Source organism: Rhincodon typus, chromosome 17 (genome assembly GCF_021869965.1).
Source record: "Rhincodon typus isolate 14 chromosome 17, sRhiTyp1.1, whole genome shotgun sequence".
Classification (NCBI taxonomy): Eukaryota; Metazoa; Chordata; class Chondrichthyes; order Orectolobiformes; family Rhincodontidae; genus Rhincodon; species Rhincodon typus.
Genome location: NC_063348.1, coordinates 33,518,446 through 33,525,901, shown reverse-complemented (window position 1 = coordinate 33,525,901; position 7,456 = coordinate 33,518,446). Strand labels below are relative to the sequence as shown.

The 7,456-nt window shown below is 42.4% G+C and overlaps 1 protein-coding gene across 2 annotated transcripts in view; it reads left to right on the top strand.

Moving 5' to 3' along the window:
• The window catches only part of LOC109928813 (synembryn-A), a 29,630-nt gene that overhangs the window by 3,862 nt on the left and 18,312 nt on the right, over positions 1 to 7,456 (top strand). The window lies entirely within an intron of this gene.

The following is a 7,456-nucleotide window of genomic DNA, read 5'->3' as shown; positions in this document are numbered from 1 at the left end:
ATTTTCTGAAGAAGGGTCTAGGCCAGAAACGTCAGCCTTCCTGCTCCTCTGATGCTGCTTGGCCTGCTGTGTTCATCCAGCTCCGCACCTTGTTATCTCAGATTCTCCAGCATCTGCAATTCCTGCTGTCTCTAAAGATAAACACAAACAGCTTTTACCCTCAGGCTTCACCATGGGTGATTCATTATTATTTGAGTTACCTTTCACTGCGGAACTCTGGTTAGGTGAATTTGTTCTCTTTGGAACTAATGGCAACAGGACAAGGTTTAAAACCTAGTTAAAATCTAGCAATTTGCACTTAACGTTTTATTTTCCCCATCAGCAAAGAAAATAAATCTCTGCTTATATCTCTCTGAACCAGTGGTAGTAAACATTTTTGCACGGTGGGGGACACATTTCAATGTTTCTAGTCCTTGGATGGAAGAGGAGGGGACACAACAGTAAACATGAAATTCATGGAGAAAATCTAAAAGCAGTAATTTTATAATTTTAAATAGTAATTAATAGTAATGAGCATTTAAAAAGTGCCAAACAGGAAAGCTCAATAATTAAGCCAATTTTTGTCCTTTTGGTTAAGAAGCAGGGCTAAAGAGAGAAAAATAATCAGTCCCAATTTATGATCACTGGGAAAGGAGGTGATAACTGAACAAATGAGTTTAGTTTTTTAATAAACACCTACCTTGGGTCTCCTTTGGTTGGGCACACTCTGAGCTAGCCTCGCCAGAATTCCAAGTGAAAGTGGGGATTGAAACTGAGTTAACTTCCAGCTTGGGTTTTTTGCCTCTCAGAGCCTGCTTTCCCTCTCTTTCTCTTCTTTCCCTTTCCTATACACATCCCTCTCCCTCTTTCTATCTCACCATTTTTCTCTCTTTCTCACTCCTTTTTCCTCCTCTGTAACATTTCTGCCCCCACTGTCTTTCTCCTTTAGCTCTGTCTGACTTACTCTGTGCTGCTATTTTCAAAAAAACAATTCATGGTGCTTTGTGCTTCCAACATTTACCAATCCCTGCCTTCACAGTCAGAGCCCAGGCCCCTTCCCATAACCTTCCTATGGCAGCCAGAAGCTGTTGCTGCCCACCTCCAGCTTGCCTTTCAATGCTGGCAGTGTGGACCTGGCTTGCTGTCCCTGACCAGCCAAGGGAAGCTGCTCAAGCTAGTCAGGTTCTCCATACTTCTACTCAGCCCTGATTGCCATGGCCATCTAGCACGCCCCAGCCAAGATCTACCAGTACACGGCTGAAAATGTTCTCCTTCTACAAAAACAGCAAGGTGGATTGGCAGAATTCCTATTGCCCCACCTATTTCTGAACAACTTCTGATCCAGGTGAGAGGCCCCATCCTGGCCGCAGATAACACTCCTTTCCTCCTGTGAAATACTGCGGATGCCAGAGATCTGAAATGAAAGCAGAAAGCCTCCTATATTCAGAGCAGGCTTGCTGACTCACCACCATGGCTTGAGGCCTCGGGATGCTCCTTCCTTCAGTCACAGGCTGGTTCTCTCCCATATTTGCTGCTGATAAGCTCACTATACGCCTGCAGCAGCACAGAGAGAAAGGACCTTGGACTGGAGAAGTGGCTTCTTGCAAAATCTATGCATGATTGTAAATTACAGTAGATATTGGGCCATATAAAATGCTATAGCTTGGGCACACCTACTCTAAACTGTTAAATTTTCAGACTTTAAGTACATTTTTATCCCTTTCAGAAAATGGTGAGATTAAGTTGAAGAAGTTAAAACTTTAAGGTTAGTTGTTAGTGTTGGTGTTCAGAGAAAATAGTTTGAAGGAGGATGTCATATAGAGAATGTGCATACAAGGAAGAACATCTTAGCTGGAGGAGGCTTGTCAATTGTCAGCTTAACTGAATGTCTTAATTCAACTTCTTTACACTGTCAGGAATTCTCATGGGATCCTTTCCCAGTTATATTAACATGTGTTGTTTATAAGTAGAACATCCTGGACATCAGTGTTTTGCTTTCATTTGGTTTCAATTAGTGATGCAGTGATGGAAGTCTCCTTGATGCATCATAATGACTTACTTTCCAAAACATGTTCACTGAGCCAAGTGGGAGGCATAACTGGGAAATTTACAAACAGAAAAAATGGCCAGATAGTTGATTGTCTTGAGGATGGTTGTCAACTGCGGAAAGATATCAACAATTTGATTGAGTTGGTGCAAAAGTAGCAAATGGAACTCAATCTGGAGCAGTGTAAGGTCAAGCATTTGGATAGGGCAAACAAAGCTAGGAAATACAATAAACAGAAGGGTACTGACAGGGGTGGAGGAAGTGAGAAGCTTTGGACTGCATGTCCACATGTTCCTGAAGGTGGAAGGACGGGTCGATCAGGTGGTAAAGGCATAGAGCTTTCTTTTATTGGGTAAGGTACTGAATACAAGAGCAGGAATATAATGTTGAAACTAAATAAGACTCTGATTGGACAAGAGCTAGAGTTTTGTGTACATTTCTGGTGACCACATCACATAAAGCACATCATTGCTCTGGAGACAGTACAAAGGAGGTTTGCAAGAATGTCCCCATTTTCCAAGAATACAGCCATGGGGAAATATTGTGTATGCTAGTGTTGTTTTCCTCAGGTCAGAGTGGTGACTTACTGAGGTGTGCAAAATAATTAGGGGTTTGGATGCAGTGGACAGGGAAGATCTGTTTACCTCTAGCAGAGAGGTTGTTTACCAGGGGACATAAAGTTAAGATGATCAGTAGAAATATTAGATGTGAGGAAAAACTTTGGGTGCCTGGAATTCACTGCCCAGTTTGGTGCTTGAGGCACAAACCCTCAACTTATTTAAAAGGAATCTGGACCTGCACCTGAAGTCCTATAACCTTAAAGGCTATGGACCAGACACGAGTAAATGAGATTAGAATGGACAGCTTTATTTAATTCAAAGATCATCAAATAATGTTAATTAAACAAACACCAAAAGATGGTGGAATTTGAATTCAGTAAAAATCTGGAAGATTCCAATGGTGGCCATAAAACCATTGCTGATTGTTGGTAAAACCCGTTTTGTTCACTAATGTCCTTTAGCGAAGGAAATTCTGCCCTTACTGGTCTGGCTTATATGTGACTGTAGACCTACAGCAATGTGATTGACTCTTAACAGCCCTCTGGGTAATTAGGGATGAATGATAAATACCAGCCTGATTAGCGGTGCCCTCATCCTGTGAAATAACTTTAAAGACAAGTGATTTAGTGAAGGGAGAGGCTTCTTGATGGGTTTATATTTAAAATTTAAAAAGGGGGAACAATTATAAAGCAGTCAAATAATTGTCGCAATAGTGACTGCAAACAATTCCAGATCTCCATATGATTTCCAACCCTTTCCACTGTCACCCATATCCTTAACCTCAGTCACCTTCTCCTCAAATACTCATACCCTACAAAAAAAGCCAAAGAACTGCGGATACTGGAAGTCAGAAACAAAAACAGAAATTGCTGGCAATACTCAACAGGCCTAGCAGCATCTGTGGAGAAAAAACAGAGTTTGGGTCCAGTGACAATTCTTTAGAACACATTCTACCTCTTCCCAGTACCTCAATCCCACTGACTTGCCCTTTTACCAATCTCTCAAACCAGCCAAACCAATCCAACATGACTCCTATTAACCAACCAACCCCCACCCCAATTCACAATCTTTTCAGTTCCACACCACATCTACAATTCCAACAACACATACCTCCCTTAATCTCTGAATTCCATTGACACACCCTCTCCTCTAATTCATCAATTTACAATAATCCTCACTCACCCTATTCCCTCAATCTGACTGACTCGCATTTACCTCAATCTCTCAACTCTACCACTGCATTTCCTCCTCCTTTCCACAACCCTGCTAACCTAACTTTTCCTTTCCTTCAACACCACCAAAGCATCCTGTTCTCAATCCCTCAACACCACCAATCCATGCTCTTCCCTGTCCCTCAATATCATTTACACATCATCTCTCTGAATCAACCAACCCACACCATCCATAATACCTCATTCACAAACTCATCCTCTTCCCAGTCCTTTGACCTCACCAAGCCATGGTCTTCCCAATCCCTCAACCCCATTGATGCACACCTTCCATAATTTCTCAATCCCAATGACCCCTGCTCTATAACCGCCTCCATATTGCTGGCCCACCCATTCTGTTTACAATCCCCAAATGCTACTGACCCAACCCTCCCCAGCAATCCAACCTTCCCCACCAATCCGGCCTCTTTCTACCAACTGATCCTCTTTTCAATCTCATAAACTGAACACTGCTTCAAATCCCTTCACTTCTGACCCAATCATTCCAATCTCACCAATCCACCCTCTGCTCAACAGGTGACTTTGTGCCTGTGATTCCCAGAATTCTCCATCACTGGGTCTTGTCATCAACTGGTTTCTGAGTCTGTTTTGACTCATTGATAGTATTTATCAAGAATATCAATATCAATGAATCATGTTCAAAATGCCAATTGTCAAAAATTTTCTACTGGCATGTAAATAGTAAGTAGGATGTGAGAGATGTGATGGAGTTTACTAAGCACAGGACAAGGGTAGAATTCTTAATGAATTCTTCATGTCATAGTTTACTAAGGAAGAGGATGCTGTCAGAATACGGATAGATGTGGAGCTGGAAGAGGTAATGGGCAGGTGAAAATTGATTGGCAGGATGTCCTTGTGAGGATAGCTATGCTCGCAGTGAATAAGTTGCCTGGTCCGGCTAGCTTGTATCCCAGGTTATGAAGGGAAGTAGGGTGGAGAAAATGGATGTCCATAATCTTCCTCAGTTAGGAGGGCTGTGTCAAGGATTGGTGAGTGAAAAATGTGACTGTTATTCAAGCAATAGGGTGTAGCAATGTTAATAGAATTGGCAGACAAGTGGCAAATGAAATTTAAAGCAGTGATTGTGATTTGATACAGTTTGTACTTCCAAAGTTTGTGCAGAGGGTCACATGGGTTCATTACCACAGATCTTTGAAACTAGCAGGATACATTAAAATTCATCAATTTACAACAATCCTTTGTAAATTGATGAATTTGCAAAGTATATGGAATCTTGTGATTCGTAAATCACGATATTAAGTACAAAAGCAAAGAGGTTTTGCTGAACTTCTGTAAAGGTCAGACCGCAATTACAGTATTAAGTTCAGTTCTAGTTAACACACTTTAGGAAAGATGTGAGGTTCCTTAAGTGGGTGCAGACAGATTTATCAGAATGGCCCCAGTAATGAGGGATTTTACCTTTGTTGGACCAAAGGAGATTGTGAGGAGGTTTGATAGACTTGTGCAATATTATGATATGCTTAGATAAGGCAGACAAAGAACAGCTGTTCCCATGAACTGATTCTACAAGGACACAAAATTAAGTTAGTGAGATGGAGGGGTTGTTGTGCAATTATTTGATATGAAGCAAGTGATAATGTTTAGAAAGTCTCTGCCTGCGGAGGTGATGGAAGCAGAAATGGTAAATGATTTCAAAAGGAAATTGGATGGGCATTTTAAGGAGATAAATGTACAGGGATAGAACAGGGGAATAGGAATAACTGGGCTGTGTTTACAGAGTTGGAATAGACCTGATGGCCTGAATGTCGTCCTTCTGCGCTGGAACGGCTTTGCAGCTGCCAGAATAGCAGAAGGTGACCTAAACTAACCTTGGTTTTTATTCATTCAATATTGATGCATTCTCTCCGTTGCCAACCTTCTCATTTTTACAGGCATGACTTCTGTTCCAGCTTTACTCTACATTCTGTTCCTCTCCCCTGCCCCATTTGGTAAAGTTTCCTCAGTTTCTTACTCTAATTCAGTCTGCAAAATTGTGGATGCCCTCACCACATCCATGGTTCGTGGCTTCCTTCTGTCACAGGGATTTAAAACCCAAACTCAGCAACAGCTGATTATTGTTTCCTAATTTATCTGCTCAATTCCCTGATCTTTCTCTGCCTGGCTTTTAAATCTAAGCTTCTCAATCCCAATGACCCCTGCTCTATAACCACCCAATACCACTGTCCCACTGAGTACTCTTGAGAGAATAAGGCAGCTGGCTCGTCCTCAAACAAGTGCTTCAGAACCGTTAAATTGTTCTCAGGTCAGATACACAGCCAATGGACACACTCCTTCCAGGAGCCTACCACACTCTGCTTCAAAGTTTCGATCAAACGTAGATTTGCAATAAACTTCACACTGGCCTATCTGCCAGCAAATCACAGACAATGGAAGTGATCTCATTTGAAAGTGAACCCACTTAAAGGGCAGCAGAGGCAGGATAAGGTCTGTCATTGGCCCCAGGGTGAGGGGAGAGTGCCCTGGCCCCATTCTGCTTCCAGTGAATCTAGAAACGTGTCAGCCAGTTTTCTGGAGTTTCTAAAACTTTCCTTTGACACTGGCAGCCTTCTCTTGGCCCTGGCCTAGCCCACCTAACGTCTTTTGTGTGTTGCTTTAACTCTCAATCCACACAGTAATGAAGCTGGGAAACTAGTGTTAACTGGTGGCTATCCAGGCAGCTTTATCTCTTTATGATCACCTTTCAATAGCAACAGACCAGTGAGAAAACATTCAAAAAGCTCAAATGGTGTGAATCAGGATTGGAAAATACATCGGGGGCAAATGGGTAATTGCGTTCTCCTGGTATGTCACAAATAGAAAAAAACTGCTCTTTCACATTAATATAGACCTTATTATTTATAGTTAGTCAGGCATCTAAAATGTAATATATACAGTTTGTGCTGTTGGTAAAATTTACAACAGAGGTAATAACTGATTAACTTTTCAACAAATGCACAAACACATAAAGAAAGATGTATTTACGTAGCACACAGGGCAGACATGGTTTCATCTCATTTGGAAGTCATTCCCTCTAACAATGCATTACTCCCTTAACACTATCACCCTCAATAGTATAGCAGTCCGTCCGTATCGTTCCCTTGACAATGCAGTGCTCCCTCAGAACTGTCCTTCAGACAATGTAGTACCTTCTAACTACTGTCCTTTTAACAGTGTAACTTGACCACAGAACTGTCCTTCTAACAGTACAGGGCTCCGACAGTACTGTCTCCTCAACAATGCACAGCTCCCTCTGTACGGTTAGCTGGTCATTGCAGAGCTCACTCAGAAACAGCCTTTGGATGCTGCACTGCTCCCCCAGCACTGTCCTTCAGATAGTGCAGGGATCCCTCGAAACTGCTCCTTCGACAGTGCAGGGCTCTGCCTGAATTGCTCTTCAGATGCTGCACTGCTCCCTCGGAACTGTCTGTCAGACAATGCAGGGCTCCCTTGGAATAGTTGTTGAGATGGTGCAGGGATCCATCAGAACTGTCCTCTTGATCGTGCAGTGCCTTCTAAGTACTGTCCTTTTACCAGTGTGATGTGACTGCAGAACAATCCTTCCAATGGTTCAGGACTCTAAATGTACTATCTACTCAACAGTGCAGGGCTCCCTCAGCACTGCCCCTCCAACAGTGCAGGGC